This window comes from Rhodnius prolixus, unplaced genomic scaffold (genome assembly GCF_049639745.1).
Source record: "Rhodnius prolixus isolate KJV_2025 unplaced genomic scaffold, Rpr scaffold_28, whole genome shotgun sequence".
In the NCBI taxonomy this organism is placed as follows: Eukaryota; Metazoa; Arthropoda; class Insecta; order Hemiptera; family Reduviidae; genus Rhodnius; species Rhodnius prolixus.
In genome coordinates, this window is record NW_027411618.1 from 1,155,818 (window position 1) to 1,179,844 (window position 24,027).

The 24,027-nt window shown below is 35.1% G+C and overlaps 1 protein-coding gene across 1 annotated transcript in view; it reads right to left on the reverse strand.

Moving 5' to 3' along the window:
* The window catches only part of Ten-m (teneurin transmembrane protein Ten-m), a 308,949-nt gene that overhangs the window by 244,458 nt on the left and 40,464 nt on the right, over positions 1–24,027 (reverse strand). The gene's annotated exons all lie outside the window — the stretch shown is intronic.

The window sequence follows — 24,027 nt, forward strand, 5'->3', positions numbered from 1 at the left end:
ATTAATGTTTGCTGACTAGACGGATCGATTCAGTAAGGGTAACACTGTTGGACACAGTAACGCTATAGCTTATACAAGTACTACAGTTTACTGGCTTTTAGTACCAGATCAAGAGAATTCCTAAAACGTTTTATAAATAAAGATCAAAGCTTGCATGTTTTTCTTAATTTTTGTAAAGGTAATTGACCTACATATTACATTTTTTGTTTTTTGAGGCTGGCTTGCAGTTTGAAAAGTATCATTTACGACAATAAACGTTAACGAGGATGCGATCATTTTTAATTTTTTTATTATTTCACGATTTGGTCATTTTTAAACTCCTCAGAGTTAGTGCTAAAGCAAATTTATTTACGCTAACCGATCAATTTTTCTATAATGTTTCAGAAGGAACCCGAGCCTCACTTAAGAGGTTATGCGGTTAGGGTATACGATTCCCACACGGAGGATCCGGGATACGAATCCAGCGTAAATTGATAAAATATTATAATTTTTGAATGTTTAAGAAGTTTAAGCTTGTCCAAATTATTAAAAGAATTTTGTAATTAAAATCCAAAAAAATTGTGAATGAACACAAGACTATCCCTAGATTAAAATTGCACCCCACAAATACCACTGTCAAATACCTCGTATTTAGACAATTTTCTTTTCAAGAATGGAAGTGTTATTTGATTTTTTTTATGAATTAAGGCCCGTCAACATCTAAGGTTATTGGCGCCCGGAGCTTTTTTTCAGTGCACTGTCGGCCTCCGGACAGTGTTCTCTCGTTTACAGACAACACTGTCCAATCACCGGACAGTGAGCTGTAAGAAGCTACTAGGAAGAGAAAATCTAAAGGTCAGCAGCTGGATTCGAACCCGGGACCTCCGCGTGGGAATCCAATACGCTAACCGCATAGTTAATCCCTTCCTTTATTATTATTATTTATTCAGTTTTGTACAAAGGTTTATACCTGTTAAAAAAATGAGTTCTGTCATTTGGCATAATATTCTAAACACAAAAAAATATACACAGAAAGATATAGAAATGATACAAGTCCATGTCTAAGGTATAGTAATGATACATACGTTAAATAAAGATTAATGTAATAATATAAAATGTAATGCGAGGACATTTAATACAAAAATTTGATCATTCATTCAATGCAAAAGCTCTAACCATCAGCACATTTTTTAAAAACTTAAGAATTTTAAACATCAAAATTTACAGTAATATCATTAATCAGATTTGTACAATTGTCAGGGGTAGCGACTGTGGCGCGGGCTGGAGGAGCGAGATTGAAGAGGGGAGGTTATATTTTAATATGTACGTATGTGTAACGTAGTGTGATAGGACCAATAAATTGTGCTCTTTGTTAATAATCGAGTTTAGATTATTATTTAACCCGCAGAACAAATCACATGGTGCCGAAACCCGGGACTTGTATTAAAAGTGAAAGTTATCATTAATCATTAAAGTGTAAATATTTCGAAAATAATGACAGACGATACTGCAGTCAATCTGAGGCCTCCTCCGCCTTTAGTATTTGGTGAGCAGATACAAGATACTGCTCGTTGTTGGAAACAATGGCTTCGAGCTTTTGAATGGTATGCGGAGGCAACAAACTTAAATACGAAGAAGCCAGAGAAACAAGTGGCTACTTTTATGTCAGTTATAGGTCACGAGGCTATAGTAATTTATGACACATTTAAGTTGACGGAGGTAGAAAAGAACGACCTTGAAGTTATAAAAAAATGTTTTGATCAGTATTTTACTCCTAAAGTAAATAAAACGTATGAGAGATTATTATTTCATCGTCTTTTTCAAAAACAAGGGCAGCCCTTTGACGAATTTTTGACGCTAGTTATAAACCAAGCAAATAAATGTCAGTTTGGAGAGTTAAGAGATGAATTTATCTGTGATAAAATCGTAGTCGGAATAGGGGACGATGAAGTGCGAAAAATTCTTCTGACTGAAGATAATCTTAATTATGGTAAAGCAGTAGCTGTATGCAAATCCGCTGAGCTTGCTAATTGGCACTTATCAGACATAAAGGCGGAAGATTATACACAGGTTAATCTCGTTAAACAGAAGCCGTCTATTCATCAAAACTTAGAGAGTCAAGTTAATGAAAAATTTGATTGTAAGAGATGTGGAACCAATCATAAAAGAAGATCATGCCCAGCATTCAATAAAAAATGCAATAAATGCTTAAAGGTCGGGCACTTTGCAAATTATTGTCGTTCTAAAAATGTGAACCTCTGTCAGATTACAGACGGCATGAAGCAAACAAAAGCTGAGAGTTCATTAGAAGAAGATGCATTCGACTTACAGGTTGACACTATACAGAAAAAGATTTCAAATGAGGTAGAGTGGAAGGAAAAAATAATATTTCCAAACAATCAAACCGTAACTTTTAAACTGGACACTGGTGCGCAGTGTGACGTTATTACTAAAGAAATAGCAAAAAAATGTGAACTTACAATCACAAAATCAAGAATTAAATCCTTAATTTCATATTGCAATCGGTCAACTCCGGTCTTAGGAGAGACAATAGTCCTTATAAAAACCAAACGAGGTGATAAAGCTGAATTAAAATTTCTTATAGTGCCAGAAGGCCACCAGTGCATACTAGGTAAAAATTCTAGTGAAAAGTTGGGCTTCATAAAAAGAATTGAGGCAGTTCAAGAAAAAGAACTTTTTTCTGGAATAGGATGTGTAAAGGGATTTGTCTACGACATCGACCTTATAGATAACCCTTCGTTTAAAATATATCCACCAAGAAGAATTCCTTATACAGTGCGTGACCAAGTAAAGGCAGAAATAGATAAAATGGTGGAACACAAAATAATAGCACCTATGAATGAGCCAGCGCCAGCAGTATCCCCGCTAGTAGTGGTCTGGAAAAATAAAAAACCTCGTATTTGTATTGATTTAACGGATGTCAACAGGAATATTAAGAGACGTCACTATCCCTTGCAAACACTTGAAGAGATTGCCACCAAGTTGCATGGCTCTAAATATTTTACCAAACTGGATTGTGCAAAGGGTTTTTGGCAGATCCCGGTTTCTGAACGAACTTCAAAATATCTCACTTTTTCTTCACCTTGGGGAAGATTTCAGTGTTTACGCTTACCGTTTGGATTGTCGTCAGCTCCAGAGGTTTTCCAAAACTTAATGTGCCTTATTTTAGGAAACATTAAAGGGGTAGAAGTAGCAATAGACGATATCTTAATTCACGCAAAATCCCAGGAAGAGTTAAAAACCATTACAGAAAAGGTTTTAGAAAAGCTTAAGAATGAAGGTTTAAAACTAAATAAAGAGAAATGTATATTCAACGTCAAACGTATAAAATTCTTGGGCCACATAATAACAGAACTTGGATTAGAAGCTGATCAGGAAAAAATAGAAGCCATAGAGCGACTGAAACAGCCTGAGAATGTGACAGAATTGCAGAGGTTTCTAGGAATGGTAACTTATTTATCTAAATTTATTCATAATATGTCTGAGATTACAGCGCCGCTGAGACAGCTTCTCCTCAAAGACGTAGAATGGCACTGGGCAACAGAGCAGCAGAAAGCTTTCAAAAAGTTGAAGACAGCATTGGCATCGACTCCAGTCCTACGCCATTATAATGCCAAAGAAGGGGTGACCCTTTCAGTAGACGCCAGTAAGCATTCAGTGGGAGCGGTGTTGTTACAAGAGAATCAGCCAGTAGCATTTAGCTCCAAGGCGCTTACAAAGTCTCAGCTAAACTATAGTCAGCTGGAGAAAGAAGCTACCGCCATGCTTGTGGGATGTAAGAAATTCCATGCACATATATGGGGAAATACAAACTTAGTGATAGAAACTGATCATAAGCCATTAGAGGCTATCATGAAAAAACCATTGCATTTGGCGCCAGCTAGGCTCCAGCGAATTCTTTTTGAGATCATGCCCTACAGCCCCACGGTCAAATATACAAAAGGTACTGAACTTTATATTGCCGATACACTCAGTCGCGATTGCTCGAATACTATTGAAGAAGATTATTCAGAACCGCAACTACAAATTTATGTTAACATTCCATTTTCCAAGACTAGATTCGATGAGCTGAAAGAAGCGATTCAAGAAGACCCTATTATGCAAAAATTGAAAAAGTTAATTATTGAGGGATGGCCTACAAGTAAACGAGATTTATCAGAAGTTTTACAGTCGTTTTTTAGTTTCAAGGAAGAACTTGGTTTGTATGAAGGTGTTATAGTTAAATCATCTCAGATAGTTATACCAGACAAGATAGTACCACTGATGTTAAAAGAGCTTCATAGAAGTCATAAAGGAGTAGAGGGTTGTTTGAAACTAGCACGTGAATTTGTCTACTGGCCAAATATGTCAAGGGACATAAAAAAGTATGTACAGAGTTGCCCGATATGTGAAACTCTTCAAAAAGATAAGCCAATGGAACAACTGGTCGAAGGTGAGATTCCAACGAGACCATGGCAGATTGTGGCTACAGATATATTCCAGCTAAACCAAAGAAATTACCTTGTCATAGCCGATAGTTACTCAGGGTTTTTCGACTTTGTGGAGTTGTCTTCAAGTACAAGTTTTGCAGTAATTAAACAATTAAAAAGATGGTTCTCTACCCACGGAATTCCTGATCAAATTCTAAGCGATGGAGGACCCCAGTACGGCTGCCAAGAATTCAATAACTTTATGGATCAATGGAACATAAGACATCGTGTTTCAAGCCCTTTCTTCTCGAGATCAAATGGCTTAGCTGAACGTTACGTGCAGGAGTCCAAGCTACTTTTAAAAAAATGTTTACAAGAAAAGTCAGATGTGTTTCTCGCGCTGCTGCATCATCGCAACACCCCTAGAGGAAATATAGGGTCTCCGGCTCAAAGACTTATGGGTAGAGTAACGAAATCATTGGTTCCCTGTACACCAGCCAAACTTGTGCCAAAATTAATGGACCCGGCTCTGGTTACCAGCAGTCTTAAGAAATGGCAAATCCAACAAAAAGATCCCGCGGATAAAGGAAAATCTCCTCATAAAAATACGAAACAGGGGACAAGGTGATGTGGAGAAAGGGACCGAGACTTTGGGTCCCAGCAGAAGTTATAGATCAATTTCCTAACTCAAATTCCTACTTCATTAAGACACCGGATGGAGTCATATATAGAAGGAATTCGTGGTTTCTTAGGCATAAGCGGGGTGATGAGGGCGACGATAATTGCCCAAGGTCAATGGTGCAGGGTCCGAGGGAGCCTGGCTCGCTAGGTATGCACCATCTGCCTGAGGAACCACAAGAGGAGGCGTGTCCAGAAGCCTCGAAGGCCCCAAATCAACAGCCGTCGCCGCTGAAGAAAGGATTGCCGGTGACTCCCTCTTCCCTACAAAAAGAAGGCAGAACTTCTAGAGGAAGACTAATCAAGGCACCCCAGAGGCTTGACTTATAAAAAACGGGGGATGTCAGGGGTAGCGACTGTGGCGCGGGCTGGAGGAGCGAGATTGAAGAGGGGAGGTTATATTTTAATATGTACGTATGTGTAACGTAGTGTGATAGGACCAATAAATTGTGCTCTTTGTTAATAATCGAGTTTAGATTATTATTTAACCCGCAGAACAAATCACAACAATCAGATTTGAAAATTCTAAATTAGGTTCGTTTTGAACGGATAAATTTAGAGCTTTCCTAAATATCTCATACAGTGGACATTGTATTAAATATATGAGATAAGGTTTCCGGTTTATTTAAATTATATAAGAGGCATAGGTTTTTTGGGGGGGGCTTAAAACATCCAAAAATTAGGCTTCAACCTTTTAGACAAACAAAAACGAAAATAGCTCACAACGTTTTATAACACCAAAGTATTTATTTTACTCACAAAAATAGCTTTATATCACCTGTTAGCATCAGCTGCTTATTTAGAGTATAGTGTCTATAAAGAAATATCATACACGCTGAATACTATAGAACACATATGCTACCCACAAAGCGTTAACATATCATAACATTGTGTTGGGAAATAAACAATTCATTTTAAGAAAAGCCAGAAAGAAAAACCTAAACCTAACTCAGACATAACCTTAATTTTCTGGAAAAAGAAAAAAATTTATAGCACTTTTATAGTAGTACCATTGTGCGGATAAATATAGCTTACCTTAAATAATATTCTTTAGTATATGCTGTGCGTAAAATTTTACTTCCTTATAAAATAAGCAGTAACTGAGTGGAAAAAGAGAAAAACTTTTCTAGGAAACATGTTTATACAGGTCTGATCACTATTTTCTCAAAAAAGATTCTGATATAAACAAAGGACACACTAAAAACAAAACAGTTATATAATTAAAGTCTGCTGGTTATTCAATAATATTTACATCTTAAGATAATATTTACACAACTAGTTGAACCATTGTCAAAGTAACTATTGATGGAGTGAATTAAAGATAGAGTAATGGGGGAAGGATTGAGTAGCGTGGTGAAAGAGTGGTCTTTAGAGAAGTATTAGCATAGGGAGACTGGCAACACTAAAACAATAGTTTATCAGTACTTACCCATAAGTGGGTGATGAAGTTTACGTTAATTACTGCTCTTGGGTTCTGAAACACTGTACACACTTATTTCACTGCATAGATGAACATATGCGAGAATGAATGTAGTTTAATGTTCACAATCAAGCAGAATAACTAGTTTATATGAGACTATTACCAGTATGACTTGCAACATAAATGTAGTTAATGTTCATAATCAAGTAGAATAACTGGTTTATATGAGACTATTACCAGTATGACTTGCAGCATAAATGTAGTTAATGTTCATAATCAAGTAGAATAACTGGTTTATATGAGACTATTACCAGTATGACTTGCAACATAAATGTAGTTAATGTTCATAATCAAGTAGAATAACTGGTTTATATGAGACTATTACCAGTATGACTTGCAGCATAAATGTAGTTAATGTTCATAATCAAGTAGAATAACTGGTTTATATGAGACTATTACCAGTATGACTTGCAGCATAAATGTAGTTAATGTTCATAATCAAGTAGAATAACTGGTTTATATGAGACTATTACCAGTATGACTGCAGCATAAATGTAGTTAATGTTCACAATCAAGCGAAATAACCAGTTTATACAAGATTATTACCAGTATGACTTGCAGCATAAATGTAGTTAATGTTTATAATCAAGCAGAATAACTAGTTTATTTGAGGCTGTTACCAGTACGACTTACAGAACAAATGTAGATAAGTTCAAAATTAAGGAGAATAACGAGTTTGTCTAAGACTGTTATGATTAAGACTTACAGAACAATTATAGTTAATGTTTCAATTTCAATGAAAACAAAACGTCTCTACCATTTTTGTAGTCGGTAGTGAAAATGATTTATTTAATTGAAGTTCTTACAGTTCGGTTTTAGCGCAGGTATATCTACTGTGCCAATACATGCGAGAATACGGATTGCGGTATAGTCCCTTTAATGAGATATAACATGTAAGGAATAGACTTCACGTAAATAGAAAAAAGCCTTTAACACCGTCCGGCATGTACTCGTACATAGGTTAGTCCAACTATGACTTTTCGAAATACGTTCAACAAACGTATAATCCGAATTTACAGAGGTCTGGATTATCTGTTCTGGTCCTAAACAATATCGCATATGTTCCACAACGCCTGTATTGTTCCTCATATATTTTAATATTATACGATTCTAACAGAGAAAATTAAAAGTGTCTAGTAGGTCATAAGAGTTGATCGTCAAAAAGTGGGTAAAAAAATCACTCAACTTTGACAATTGGGGTTGAAAAACCACATCTAATATACAGGGTGACCAGAGTTATATGCTCCACCCACTTTTTTTTTAAACGGCGAGAAATTTCGAAAAAATAAAAAACACGTATTTAATCATTTTTAGTCTAGTTTATTTTCAGTGATTGACCCAATTTTTTAAACCCCTGTATCTCGAGATTCAGCATCCAACTTTGTTTTTTTTTTTAAATGGAACGTTATAATGTTTTTTGCATATTTTTATAGTATTTGAGCTCCGAAAAAAAAGCACCAAAAAAAATTTTGAAATCGGTTAGGTTTTTCAGAAGTTATGGTAATTTAAAATATGAAAAAATAAATCAGTTTAATGTCAAAATTACGTTTTTCAACGTTACGCTTTTTCGTGCAGTTTTTGACGATCAACCCTTATGCTGGACAGTTTTAATTTACAGTAAGTATTGTATGCAGATGATATTTGCTTTTTCATATCCTCTTGCAGAAGGAATATCAAATAATATTGATGCGAAAAAATTTTAAAAATACGCATAAACCAAAAGAAGACTACTTAAAAATATAATTGAAGACAAGAAAATCCCTTGGTCTGATATTATTTTGGAGTGATTTTTAAATACCTTTAGTAATTATGTCAGAAATAGAATTAAAAAGTCAAGATGGCCGGCTATTAAAAAGGTTTTTCCTTATTTAGAAGGGATTAACAATCTAAGGAAGAAAATAAGGTTATAATACGCAAAATAGCAGTGAAACCAATGCTTTTGTATACCATCCCTTCCTATAAGATTACCTGTATTTGCATCATAAAAGCGATATAGATTATTGGAAACAAAATTATTACGATTCGCCACTAAATTCCACCTCCATTCCATATCTCAGAACTACACTCAACAGCATAAAAAACCGGACACTTAATATTTTTTATATTAAAAGCTGATTATCAGTAATGTGTTTGCTTTTGTGGGTAATCTGGTTATTACAGAGAATGTAGGGTCTTAGTCCCTTCAGAATTAGTAGGGCATGAGATAAGACTCAGATGTGGCTTATTTGTCTTGAGGCTGCTTTACCTGACGGAACTCTTCTAAACTGTAAGTAGGTTTTCGCACCTTTAAAGATCTTTAATTTATTAACCGCGCCTTTCTGTCATTAATAGACGTGATTTTTTTTATTTTGGTCCAGAATAATGGTTCTTTCGAATGTAGACGTAGCCCGAGCTGATGCCTTGGCAAGAGAAGGCCAGAGCGTCCGATCTATCGCAGAAACCCTTGGAGTAGCGAAGTCCGCCATTAATGATGCACTCCGGCGTTTCCGGGAGATTGGCAGTTATGAACGGAGGGCTGGCAGTGGCCGGCCAAGGGCCACAACTGAAGTTGACGATCGATTTATCACGCTCTCAGTATTGAGAGACCGCCATTTAACTGCTCCTGAGGTTCGGGACAGGCTGTTAGTGGCGCGAAATACGCGTGTTAGCTCGGACACAGTACGGCGGAGACTGAGGGAGCGTGGACTGGAAGCAAGGCGCCCCGCGACAGGGCCCCAACTCCTGGAAAGGCATGGTAGAGAAAGGCGATTATTTGCTGACCAGCATTTTCATTGGACTGTAGAGCAATGGGGAACAGTTTTATTCACAGATGAGTCTCGCATTGGTCTATACCACTCAGACGATCGAGACAGAGTGTGGAGACGATCAAGGGAGCGATTTGCTCAATGTACTCTTCGCGAGTCACGACCTTTCGAAAGGAGATCAGTTATGGTTTGGGGTGGAATCAATTTCCACGCCCGTACTGAACTGATTTTCATTGTCAATGGGGGCTCTGACTGCTCGGAGGTACATTGAGGAAATGCTCCTAGAGGCTGTGATCCCGTTGGCTCCATTTATTGGTGACCAATTAATTTTGATGCAGGATAATGCTCGCCCACATACCGCCAGAATTGTTACCGAATACTTGGAGCAAGTGGGAATCACAGTTCTGGACTGGCTTGCACGAACTCCCGATATGAATCCCATAGAACATTTATGGGATAATTTAGGAAGGCGTGTTAGACATCGTCATTCTCCTCCTAGTGACTTAAATCAGCTCCAAATTGCTCTTCGTGAAGAATGGGATGTTCTGCCGGTGGAGTACGTCTAAAATTTAATTTCTATGCCTGACAGGATTAGGGCCCTTCGCCGTAGACGAGGGAGAAATACCCGCTATTAGAAGAACATCCCTTGTCAGAAAACCTGATAAAAATGAAGAATAAAGTTTAAAAAAAAAATGTGTTAATTTCTCATTTTTTCTTTATTTTATAATTTTGTGTTAATAATTAATAAAAATTAGTCATTTGTGGCAGATTTTGTGTAAATAACTTATAAATAAACCAATTCTTACCATAAATTAAAAATATTAACGTATTTAACAAAATTATGAGACCAAATCTGAGTGTCCGGTTTTTTTTGCTGTTGAGTGTATATTCCATGACCGCTATAAAATCCTTAGACAAACAAATGGGATGTTAAAAACCTTCTTTTTGTGGACCCTAATTTGGCAACATCTCAGAATCACTTTTATCAAAAAACTTTAGAAATTAAAGAAGCAGTAATTGCAGGATTAAAAGATTAGCGGATTAAGTTTAATATGTTACTTAGTGTGCGCGTATGGGTGTTTGTGGCGTGCCTCTGTGTTAGTTAGTGCAACTAGGCGAGTATATTTAGATAATTCACGTTTAGAGTGTTTAAATCAAAACAGATTGTATTGTATAGATTAACAAGGTCAGTTGTAAGAGAAGAGAGGTTTTTTGATCTCTTCACCGTCGATTTCTGGACGATATAAAGCTGTAGTTTATTTACACACCATTGTAAATATTCTAAACTATTGCAATGACAAAGATTTTGTTCAGTTAACAGTCTCAAACTTTTATATAAAACAAAACAAAAAAATATAATCGAAACCTAAATCGATTAAAGGTGCATCCTTTCTTAACACTGCATTGCCAATGCTCGAACTTTAGTCAGTTATTGCCAATGTGGAGTCATATTGGACTCCATAATTTAGTATTTATATGTTTTTTTTACATTGATTTCAATTTTAATAATAAAATTTGCATTAAAGGATGAGAAAGAATGGGAATCAAGAACGGAAAAACAAAATTTTGACCATAAATCGGCTTTAACATTTCACGCAGAAGGAATTAACTTCAACTTACGATCGCAATAATTTCAGTATTTTCTAGAACCCTGACTGGACTGCCTTCTGATCAGGGACTTTTTCATTTTTTTTAATTACATTCACCATTTTTTCTCAATTACTGTGCTCTGTTGACACGGATCGGAAATTACCCTATTCGTTGCAAGTTTTTGCTGCAATTCGGACAGAAAATCAATTCTAGAAAGAGGCTTTTTTCATGTGCCTTGATACTTTCTATGAAAATTATATAAATTTATCAAATAAGCATTTAGGCAATAAATGTTGATCATATTAAAAAAGAAACACAATGACTACCTTCAAGTTTTACGATTAGCACACTAATTTCGATTCACTGAATCATTATGTAAAGATGAGTGTAGCAACCCAGTTTATTGAGCTTCCCTTTGTACGGTACCGCTGTAACATTTAGCTCAAAAAAAGAATAATCTTGCTTTCGATTTTCATAATCTGTGGAAATATAAATTTTATGGCACCCAAAAATATCAAGAAGAAAATCTCAGAATTCTTCGTGAGGAAGACAGCAGAGGGTTTGAAGTAGAGTAAATTTCCCTGTATGGGCAGACCAAATTGGTAATCTGGAGTCGAGTTAATAACAAAATAAATCTACTTATATTAACAATCAAGCGTCGAAATGACTCCGATATATTTACGTGTAATGCCAATCTGGAGTCAAAATGACTCTTGTGATTCCAGTAAACTAATCTGCAAAAAGGAAACTAAGAATTCCACGGTCTTCAGCTCGTGGCTATCGAATGGTGAGAGAGTGGGGATAGCATATCTAAGAGCATTTCGGGATAGCTATGAGATGTGGGGAAACAATGCGGTAACAATTATATTACAATTATTATATTACAATGAATATGTATAATGTAACGAAAATTTACAAAAATATTTACCTAATTTCCCAAACACAAAGATACTTAAATCAGAAACCAACACAAAGAAAAGGAAAGTGCTAGAAATGATATAACATGTCAAAGTCCAGAAAACCGTCTAAATTTCAAAACTGACACCAACAATTTAAACAACATATACGCCAATTTACTACAAAATACTTGAAAATTGGCAACACTGACATAAAACCGATCAATTCAGTTCAGACAAGACAGAAAGGCACACCAATCAATAAATATATAAATATAAACTTTGTAAATTGGGTAAATAATTATTGTAAATTTTCTTTACATTATCCATATTCATTGTAATATAATTATTGTTAATACACTGTAAATACAGGGTGACCAGAGTTATATGCTCCACCCACTTTTTTTTTTAAACGGCGGGAAATTTCGAAAAAATAAAAAACACGTATTTAATCATTTTTAGTCTAGTTTATTTTCAGTGATTGACCCATTTTTTTTAAACCCTTGTTTCTCGAGATACAGCATCCAACTTTTGTTTTTCAAATAGAACATTATATTTTTTGTTGCATATTTTTGAAGTATTTGATCTCCTAAAAACAACAAAAAAATTTTTTTTGAAATCGGTTAGGTTTTTCAAAAGTTATGGGTATTTAAAATATGAAAAACAAATTTCAGTTTACTGTCAAAATTACGTTATTTTTTTTAAAGAATCTATTCAAACTGGGCACAAACAACGGAAAGGCAAGCCAAAACTCCGGACTCCCATGCTTTGCTTGTAGCAGCACTTATCGTGGCGAAGTCAAGATCTAGGCAGGCTAGAGTTATTTGACGTTCAGGTTGTTTTTTCTACATACGTTTGGTGTGGAGTTTTAGGAAATCAATCAATCGGTCTATACTTCTACAGGGAGAACTTAACTGGTGCAAGGTAACTAACTTTTTTTAAGAGACATTTTGCCAGTTCTGCTTGAAGATGTTCCTCTACAACGTCGGCTAGATATGTATTTTCAACAAGATGGTTGCCCGGCGAGAGTGGTTCGAGGTTAGCAGGGCAGAAATTTCCTTCAAAGTGCGTAAGGACTCATTGTCCCATCCAATGGCCACCTAGATCTCCGGACTTGACCCAAGTGGACTATATTTTGTGGGGATACCTAAAAAATAAAGTGTAAAGTATCCTTAATCCCGTGGCTTCAGTCGATGATCTGAAACGTCAAATTACTCTAGCCTGCCTAGATCTTGACTTCGCTACCATAAGTGCTGCTACAAGCAAAGCGTGGGAGTCCAGAGTTTAGGCTTGCCTATCCGTTGATTGCGCCCAGTTTGAACAGATTTTTTAAAAAAAATAACGTAATTTTGATAGTAAACTGAAATTTGTTTTTCATATTTTAAATTACCATAACTTTTGAAAAACCTAACCGATTTCAAAAAAAACTTTTTTGTTGTTTTTAGGAGCTCAAATACTACAAAAATAGGCAACAAAAAATGTAACGTTCCATTCGAAAAACAAAAGTTGGATGCTGTATCTCGAAATACAGGGGTTTAAAAAAATGGGTCAATCACTGAAAATAAACTAGACTAAAAATGATTAAATACGTGTTTTTTATTTTTTCGAAATTTCCCGCCGTTTAAAAAAAAAGTGGGTGGTGCATATAACTTTGGTCACCCTGTATATTCCACAGCCCTGAAGATGACCTAGTCCCTAGGTCGAAAGCTCGCCATAAATAAAGTTTGTCATGACTGAAAATGGCATTAATTTTTCATCCTATTATTATTATTTTAATGATTTAAGGCTCGCCAACAATTTGAGGTTATTGGCGTCCGGAGTTTTTTTTCCCAATGCACTGTCGGCCTCCAGACAGTGTTCTATCGTTACAGACATCACTGTCCATCACCGGACAGTGAGCTGTAAGAAGCTCACTAGAAAGAGAAAAATCTAAGGGTCAGCAGCTGGATTCGAACCCGGGATCTCCGCGTGGGAATCCAATATGCTAACCGCATAGCTAATCCATAGTTATGCAAGTTGGTAGGTGTTTTACCTGATATTTTTATTTCATTTTCTTACCCATAAAATATAAAATTGTTGAAGTAATAACGTTTTATTATTATTCTAAATATTATAAGTATGACAAAACTGAATAATATGCTTATACAACAATTCTGTTTAAGCTCCTTCTAATTGATTTACGTACAAAAATAATTTGCTAAGAATCAACATTCAATCCGTTCTAAATGCAACCAAGAAACAAACCTCTTTAAAGAAAATTAGATATTAAAATAATCAACTTAATTTATATCCCTATTTAATTGAGGAGGTTTGAACTTTAAGATTGCTTAAGATGAAAATTAATTAAATTTTCTTTTTTATTATAAACAGTTTAAAAATAAGGACTATTTATTAATGTGCTTTTCTTCAGGTATTTGTATTTATTTTGCTTTTTAAACATGAGTTCTTAATATTTTTATTTTTTTATTTTAATTTTCAATCATAATTTATTTTGGGAATAATTTTAGAGATAGAAAACTTTTAATGTTCTTTTAACTCCTACTCATTTGCCATGATGCACATAAAAAATATATTCTGAAAAACTCTTCGAATTCCCTTGAGTAAGTCATGTTTAAAAAACAAAAATATTTTCTTAAATTTTCTTTTTTATAATTTTGTTGAGACTATAAATGTGAGGCCAAAGAGTGGAGGCTACATCCACTTTTTAGCCACTTTAAATTATTTGAGTTCATCTTCTAATATTAACAATAATAATTAAGGAACGGATTTTTATGTATTTAAAAATGCCAAATATTTAATTAAAATGTGCATTTATTTTCGTCAATTATGTGGAAAATTTGTGATTTTCTTAAAATATTTTCTGGAATAATTAAGTAAAATGGACATTTTTTTAATGAAAATGGAATTTTTTTTTAGGGGGGGGCAAGTTATAATTATTTATACAAGAAAAGAACATTTTTACAATTTATAATAATTTATTAGGAACAAAATAATTTGTTTTTACAAGTTATAATGATTTATACAACAAAGAACATTTCTACTATTTATAAAAAGATGTGTTAAATTTTCAATTTTGAAAACTTCACTCTTCGAAATTGTTTGCAACCACATGAAATTTCAAATGTTGGAACGTAAAGTGACGACGATCTGGGCGTAAGAAGGACTTGTAACGACTAAAAGATCGTTCAACATCTACAAATGTTATAGGTGCCTTGCTGAAAGAAGTTATCTCGTTGGTTGTAAAGGGTACACGATGTTCTGAGGTGACTTCTGTTCCACTGATAATATCAGAAATCTGGCAGATTGTCTCCCACCCTTTGTTCTTGCTCAGTACTTCTACCAGTTTTGATCTGATCAGATCTCCCTTACTCCCAGGTATTCCTTCCACCTTTTCGATGACTTTTTTAACGTTGGACACGTTTTCTGTCAGTCGAACATTTTGGGACTCAAGTTGGGTAATGGCTTGTGCAAGAAATGCGCAATTGTCAGAAATGAATGCAAGGTCGTTCCTTAAATTAGGTTTCTCGAATAAAGACTTGGCTGCATTTATCGCTACTGCTTCGTCTTCGAGATGTGAAAGGACATTCTTGATTTTATTGTAGTTTTCATAGTAATACTGAGCTGTTTACTGTTAATACTGTAATGCTGAGCCACCAGTTGTTTGTTTGAGGCCGATGTTCGTGGCATTTCACCCAAAAAAGAATACACTAAGTGACCGAACGAAATGAATTGGACACTTCAACGAACGAGCTGAAAGAACAGACAACGTCAGACAACTTCAAAGAACTAACAAGTGCCCGTCACTGTTTAGCAGCATTCTGTGTAAATTACAATAACCATTGTACCCACTGTAATTCACAGCCCTACAGACTGTGGTTCACAGTTCCTGTCAACCACCTCCCAATTATGAAAATATGCCCAAAATGAAAAATATGTACATATTTTGATTAAATATGTAGAAATATTTATTTATTTTAATCAAATATGTATAAATATGCGATAACATTTAACTCAAACGGCTTAAAAAGTGTCAGTATGAATACTTCTAGTTGAAAAACGACTGTAAATTGCCTAGAAAAAAATATGTAAATACATACGAATCCGTTCCCTAATAATAATAATAATGAAATTCTGCGACCTTACTGTTATTTCGGTAACCAAAAATACTGGATAAAACTTTGTATTTTCTGTCAAAAATTCTATTTTACATAAATAAATATTTGTCGCCCAAATTTTTTGTAACCTAAAAACAAAATAGCTATCAATAAATTCACTTTTAAATCGTATTTGAAATTCATTTATTTTATGTTTTTGTAATTGAAACTGAATATGAAATATATAGGTTTCGTGACCGTAAATTGTTAAACTTAGGATTCAAGATTGGCGAGTAATCGGTCAAATATAAAACAAACTCGTCTTTTTGCCAACGTTTCGACAAATATATTGTCTTCTTCAGGGCCTGGATATTACAAATACAAAACAATTTACAGAGTCAGTAACAATAGAAAATAGTAAAAATCCTACCATAAATATACCTCACTACCTTAATGTACAACCACTCACAAACAAATTAAAAACATTACTACAGAACACGACAAACACCAATAATCACTACAAAAAAACACCAATAACTCAAAAAGACAATTTTTTTCGAAGCTAAAAGACCAGACTGAAAAGGACAAACAATCAAATCTTATATCCGGAATTGAATGCAAAGTCTGTCACAAAAAATACATAGGCGAAACATCACAGTACTTTAAAAAAAAGACTGTACCAACACTCTTACGACACAAAACTAAAAAAGAACACCACAGCACTTTCCTTACACAGCACAGAAAATCATCACACTTTCGATTTCCCCAAACACAAAGATACTTAAATCAGAAACCAACACACAAAAAAGGAAAGTGCTAGAAATGATATACGAGGGTCGTTTGAAAAGTCCGTGCAAAAATAAAAACTACTTAATTTTTTGGGGTAAACCTTTTTTATTTTTCAACATAGTCTCCTTTTAGGCTTATACACTTCGTCCAACGCTGCTCTAGTTTGTTGATCCCTTCCGAATAATAGGATTTGTCCAAGTCTGAAAAATAGCCATTCGTTTCTGCAATCACCTCCTCGTTTGAATAAAATCTTTTTCCCGCCAGCCATTTCTTCATATTGGGGAACAAATAGTAGTCCGAGGGAGCCAAGTCTGGAGAATAGGGGGGATGTGAAACGAGTTGGAACCCTATTTCCATTAATTTTGCGACCACAACTGCTGAGGTGTGTTGTCGTGATGGAAAAGGACGTTTTTGTGGGCTAATCGTGGGCATTTTTCTTGCAGCTCGGTTTTCAAACGGTCCAATAACGATGAATAATATGCACCTGTAATAGTTTTACCCTTTTCCAGATAGTCGATGGGGATTATTCCTTGGGAATCCCAAAAGACAGTCGCCATAATCTTTCCGGCCGAAGGAACGGTCTTCGCCTTTTTTGGCGCCGATTCCCCCTTGGTAACCCATTGTTTAGATTGTTCTTTGGTCTCAGGAGTGTAGTGATGTATCCATGTTTCAGCCACAGTGACGAAACGACGCTTAAAGTCCTGCGGATTCTTCTAGAACAGCTGCAAACCGTCCTTGCAACACTTCACACGATTTCGTTTTTGGTCAAGCGTGAGCAATCGCGGCACCCATCTTGCGGATAGCTTTGTCATGTCCAAATGTTCATGCAAAATATTATGTACCCGTTCATTCGAGATGCCCACAGCACTAGCAATCTCACGCACCTTCACTCTTCTGTCATCCATCACCATATCATGGATTTTATCAATGATTTCTGGAGTAGTAACCTCAACAGGGCGTCCAGAACGTTCAGCGTCACTTGTGCCCATATGGCCACTCCGAAAATTTTGAAACCACTTATAAACTGTTCTAATCGAAGGTGCAGAGTCACCATAATGTTTATCAAGCTTCTCTTTAGTCTCCTGAGGCGTTTTGCCTTTCATAAAGTAGTGTTTAATCAACACACGAAATTCTTTTTCGTCCATTTTTTGAATATCACTCGACTTCCTCGATTCAAACGAATGCCAAACACAAAGAAATAGACCGATCTGGCTGAAACTTGGTGTGTGTTCTTCCAAGAGATGCTACTAACTAAACATAACCTCGATACGCGCCAGTGGTGCTATCTCTCTGACTTTGCACGGACTTTTCAAACGACCCTCGTACATATCTAAGACAGAAAACAGTCTAAATTTCAAAACAGACACGAACAATTTAAACAACATATACGCAAACTTACTACAAAATACTTGACAATTGGCAACACTGACTTCCACACAACCTAACACATATCACACACAGACCGATCACATACAGTCCATGAACAGACAAGACAGAAGACACACCAACCCTGTAATGTAAAAATATTACTTTATAAACTAGGTAAATCATTTTTGTAAATTTCATTATATTATACATATTACATTATTTTAATAGAATCATTGTTAACTATCTGTAAACATGTTCCACAGCCCTGAAGATGACCTAGTCCTTAGGTCGAAAGCTCGGCAAAATATATTTTACTCGACTGAAATGGCAATTATTTTTTCATCCTATTGAAACTATGAATCAGTCACCAAAAAGAATGAACAACAATAAAAAATTTTCTGACACTGACTCTGAAATTGTTTTGTATTTGTAATATCCAGGCCCTGAAGAGGACAATATATTTGTCGAAACGTTGGCAAAAAGACGAGTTTGTTTTTTATTTGACCGATTCCTCGCCAATCTTAAATCCTAAGTAATTAACACTGTTATTTTATCTTTTTCAGGCTTGTCAACATCTGAGGTTATTGGCTCTCGGAGCTTTTTTTCAGTGTTCTGCCGGCCTTCGGACAGTGTTCTCTTGTTACAGACAACACTGTCCATCACCGGACAGTGAGCTGTAAGAAGCTGCTAGGAAGATAACGGCGAGGAGCTGGAATGGAATCCAATTTACGCTAACCATGTAGCTAAATAACCTTACTTATATTTTTTTTAATTTCTCCTTTATTATAATATTTTATTTATTATTTATCTTTTTCCTCCTTAGCTGTAATTGCTAATAGAATATGCATTGATCTGGCCGGAGGATCAAATCCATGGCTTGCTATCCACAGATGTTCCCTTTCGTATGAGTAGATGTCCGATGATAAAAAGTTTTGATTGCTGAATTCTGAGAGCCAAGCTTGCAAATACAACATTAACCACTTTGTGTAATCGATAATTTCTTTTAGATAGTTTCTGGTTTAACAAATCGAATACAACGGGATAAACATGGATTTAAGCTTGTATCGAAAGACTGGCCTGAAGTTGTGTAGCCCTGTAATCAATGTTGAGACATCTTCTGTAGTGGGGAGGAAGATTAAATGAACCCTCAATCTTTGATCGTTAGGGAAGTTATGTATGTTCTTCTAGTCTTTTAATTGTTCAAGTCTTGGTTACTCATAGCCGTAAGTACTTACTCACAATTGTAAGGAGATTCCTTGCTATACCCATATTAGATCAGTCTTTCTCAAATTAGGGGCGCTAACTAAATCCACTTGCGGGCGTTGGAGGCCTACAGAGGGGTGGTAAAGGGTCCATAGACAATTTGGAGGGCATTGAAGCGGTTTAAGGGGGAAACGATGGCTGATTTGTGTTTTTCTAAGATTTTAAACTAAAATCAAAACCTACCAACTACACTACAATAGATTATTTCGTTTTTTTCGTCTCAATTTTGGCAACAAAAGCCGATCCCGTAATTGTACGCCTGGATTGTGGTCGATTTGTTCAACGATCTATTTTTTGATAGCATTCCCATCGTTGTATTTTGTTGTGAAAGTGAATTTAGTGTTGTGGCAACACTGCTAACTATAAAGAGAAATCGTTTGCATATTACCGATTGCGGTGACTTACGACTGTTTTTTGAGTAAATTCGAGCCTGAAGTTGCGATGTATTGCTCTCAATAGAACAGTCTCAATTAAAATGTAAATTCGAACTCAGATACAGAAAAATACTCATAAGACCCGCTAAAATTTAATTAAATTAATGCTTGCTATTGTGATTTTTAGGCTAAGAAGACGTATCCAATCTGTATGATAAGAAATAGAGGAAGACCAAGGCTCTAGATGGCGAGACGACATTGAAAATTTCGTTGGTTATCTATGGCAACGATCAACAATGGACAGACAGGCATGGTGTAGATTTGGAGAGGTTTATGCCCTAAGATGGGTCAATTTTCCTTAATTTTTATCTTAAAATTGTTTTTAAAATAATTAAATAATTTAAAATGCTTTTTATCAAGAACATTTTAAATATACATACTTATATATTTTTATCCAATCGCTGTTTATTAACTTTTGCTTCATGTAAATTTTGTTTATTAATAACCTATTGATTTGTTTAAATAGATAAATAATAATAATATAATGGAAAATAAAAATTATTTTATGTGTCTTATACCTATTTTTAGTGTTGCCAACTGCCCTTTTTTGGAAAGGACAGTCCTTTTTTAATACCTGGTTGTCCTTGTACTTTCTTAAATTAGGAAAGGACGCCTATTGTCCTTTATTCAGATATTATTCACTCAAATCTAATTTATTTTATTGTATTTTTGATTTAAGTTCTGACTTCTGAGACTTCTTCATTTGGCGTGTTGTTTTTCTGTTCTAACTGAACTGAATAGGTCAACAGGTTATTGATGTAACGATGAACAAAATGCAAAAAATGGTACTGGATTTGATGATTCTGATCAGTTATATTCTTATGGTAGGTGAATTCCTTTCATAATGCCGACGCTGTTTTGAGGCCTACTTTTTTGCAATTAATCACAGATTTCTGCATCAATTTTTAACATAACCCCAATTATTGTATACCGTTCGAAAGGTGATCGTATGTAGATGTTTTTCCTGAATAGTGCACGGTTTTTTCATATAAAACGTTTTTGAGAAAAATGAAGTCAAAGTTTTTGGAAAAAATTAGAAACTTGCTATTTCTTATGTTTGGGCCACAAAGTGAAATACTTATTTTTATTATTTTGGAATATAAATTAGCTTATTTAAAAGGAAATTTAACCTTCTTTCTAATGAGCTTATTGAAATTGCTGTAGCTATAATAGTTTGAGAAATATAGACAACTGTTTGCTAAAAAGTAGTAACACCTTGAAAAAAAAACATAAAATTAAAAATATCTATAAAACGGAGCCGAATCGAGCCATAGTTTATATAGAATTTTTTTGTAGCAAATGATGCTCAGAATCACCTCACGAAGTAACGGTAGTCTTATGCTGAACACCCTGTATATTCTCGGGCCCCAAAATCCTGTCGACGGCCATGTATGTACCTAATTTTTTTTAGGGTGTCCTTTTTTGAAACTTTATAGAGTTGGCAACCCTACCTATTTCATAATGTTTTGTATGTAACTTAAAGGAAAATAAAGCTTTTAATAATAATAATAATTGTGATTTTTCAGATGTGGTTAAGTTACAATTTTTAGGGGACGCTAGAACATAATAGATTCTCAAAATGGGTGGTAGACGAAATAACTTTGAGAATCCCTGTATAATATAGTCCTATATTTTGCTGTATTAAATTAAGAGGGACGACAAAAACTGATTTTCTTGAATATTAACTTGTTTAGAGTTGAGTTTTATTAGAAAACTGTCTCAGAATACAATTTTATGCAGCTAAATTTTCTACAATTTGGGTTCTATGTTTTTTTTTTCAAGTAAGTAGAACTACTCTTAAAACGTTTGCTACTGTCTCGCACTTAGCATGGTCATTAATACTGTTAATATTTAAGATCCTGGTGGTTGTTGGTCATCATATGACAAACAACCACCTGAGCAAGCAAGGTTCAGAAGTGGATTCTACACTATTGACCACCTTCATGCATTAAATATGATTATAGGTAAAACCAGAGAGTACCAGATGAAAATTTATATGGCCTTCATTGACTATAAAAAAGCTTTTGATATGGTCAATCACTCGTTTTTAATTAAAAGCCTGATAAGACAGGGAGTTGATGGGAATATTGTTCAGGTGATCAGGAGTTGGTATAAGAGTAGTGTAGCAAGGATGGTTTTGGACAAAACTGGACCGGATTTTCCTGTTAAGAGAGGAGTTAAACAAGGAGATCCTTTATCACCCATCCTCTTTAATTGTGTTCTTCAAGAGGTTTTCAAAGGCTTGGAATGGGATGGAAAAGGAATAAAGATTAACGGTACCTTTCTTTCAAACCTTCGATTTGCAGATGATGTGGTGCTTTTTTCGGAATCACTGCAAGAGCTTTCAGGCATGATCTTGGAGCTAAGTGAAAGAGGAAAAGAAGCTGGACTCCAAATAAGTGAGGAGAAGACTTATTTAATGACTAATGATGATGGTGCGGGGGACGTATTTCTTGAAGGCTTAAAATTGAAATGGGTTGAGAGCACTATCTACCTGGGTCAGCTCATATCATTCAGTGATAGCACCCTGAAAGAAATAAACAGACGCATCGCTATAGCCTGGAAAAGATTCTGGAGCCTCAAGTTTGTGTTTAAAAGTAAGATGAGCAACCAGTTAAAAAGCCGTGTATTTGAGGCGTGCATCCTCCCCTCCCTTCTTTACGGAGCACAAGTTTGGACGTTGACCAGGAGAGCTAAGAGTCGTCTTAGAGCTACCCAGAGTGCGATGGAAAGAAGCATGTTGGGTATTCAAAGAGCTCATAAAATTAGGAACTCCGAAATTAGAAGGCAAACTGGGATGACGGATGCAGTAGAAGCAGCTTTATTGCTGAAATGGAATTGGGCTGGACACGTGGCCAGGATGAGCGAGATGAACTGGGCAAGGAGTGTCACTGAATGGATACCGTTAGACAGACCAAGGAAAAGAGGGAGGCAGTTCTTGAGATGGAAGGATGATCTGGAGAAATTCTGTGGGGTACTGTGGAGCAGAGCGGCTCAAAACAAATCTGGATGGAAGAAACAAGGAGAGGCCTTTGCCCTAAGATGGGCCTAGTTACCAATATTATTTTGTGCTTATTCTTTTCAATTATTTTTAATTTCAATCATATATTCAGTGTAAAATTTCAGTTCAAAAGTTATTTTAGTTATTTTTATTTCAAGTTTATTTCAGGCAAAAATTTCGTTTTATATAACATTTCTTTTTGAATTTAATTTACTGTTTGTATATATATTTAAATTAATTTAAAATGTTGAATTATATGCTTTTGTGTAATTTGTATTGGTAATAAAGGCTATTATTATTATTATTAAGATCCTGGATGAAACTTAACTCTAATCAAAATGGTAAAATTATATTTAGCTAAATTTATAACTAGAATTTGTGTTCTGTGGGATCTCCTAGGTAAATCCACTTCATTTCCTTACTAGCAATGGTTAAAAGAGGCAAAGCTCTTCAGGAAATCTTGTTTGCTCCTTTTTGATGATAATTAGTCAGTAATTGTGTTGTAATAATTGGATTATACTGGCGGCAGGAAGTGCTGTTAGCTTAAGTTGGCTGCTAGTAAGTATTGGGTGAGATGTCTTTAGCGTTGTTGCTTCGATTTTGTTTCTTTTTTTTGCAGCCCTTCTGTTAAAAGGGTTTGTTTAAAATTACCATTTAAGCTTCCCTAAACCTTTCAATTCTAAGGATTCTACTCGCCTTGTAAATTTGCAAGGTGCACTGCGTGGTAAACAAATTGGTAAGATGACTATGGCAGTGGTTTGAAATACTTGTTCTCTACTGTGAACCCACAGGCATGACTATACATACAGATAGACTATACAGTATAATGTTAGATTTAAAAAAAAAAAAACTATAATTTTGGCTAGCGAATAAAGTTGCAATTCATTTAAGCGGGCTGGTAAAGACATAAAAATATATACGAGTACAATACAGGGTGATCCATTTAAAACGCACCGAATCGCTAATAACTTTTTAGGAAAGCGGAATTTAGAAAAAACCCATGAAGTAAACTATATGTTTTTTTTTTGGTCTAGTTTTCAAATTTTTCAACCCCAATGCTGTATCTTAATTTTTGGTGGAGTTACGAGCAAAAACCTGATCAAGTTTTCTTAAGGACCACTGGTTTTGACAATGATTATAAAAACTACATACAAAAAACTGTGAAAAATGCCGTTAACCCCGTTTCGATGTCCCTAATATTTGTTGAGTTATTTAAGATCAAAGTTACAATTTTATCTATTCGTGAACGGTTTTCAATATTAATTTTCCACCCAGAAATGC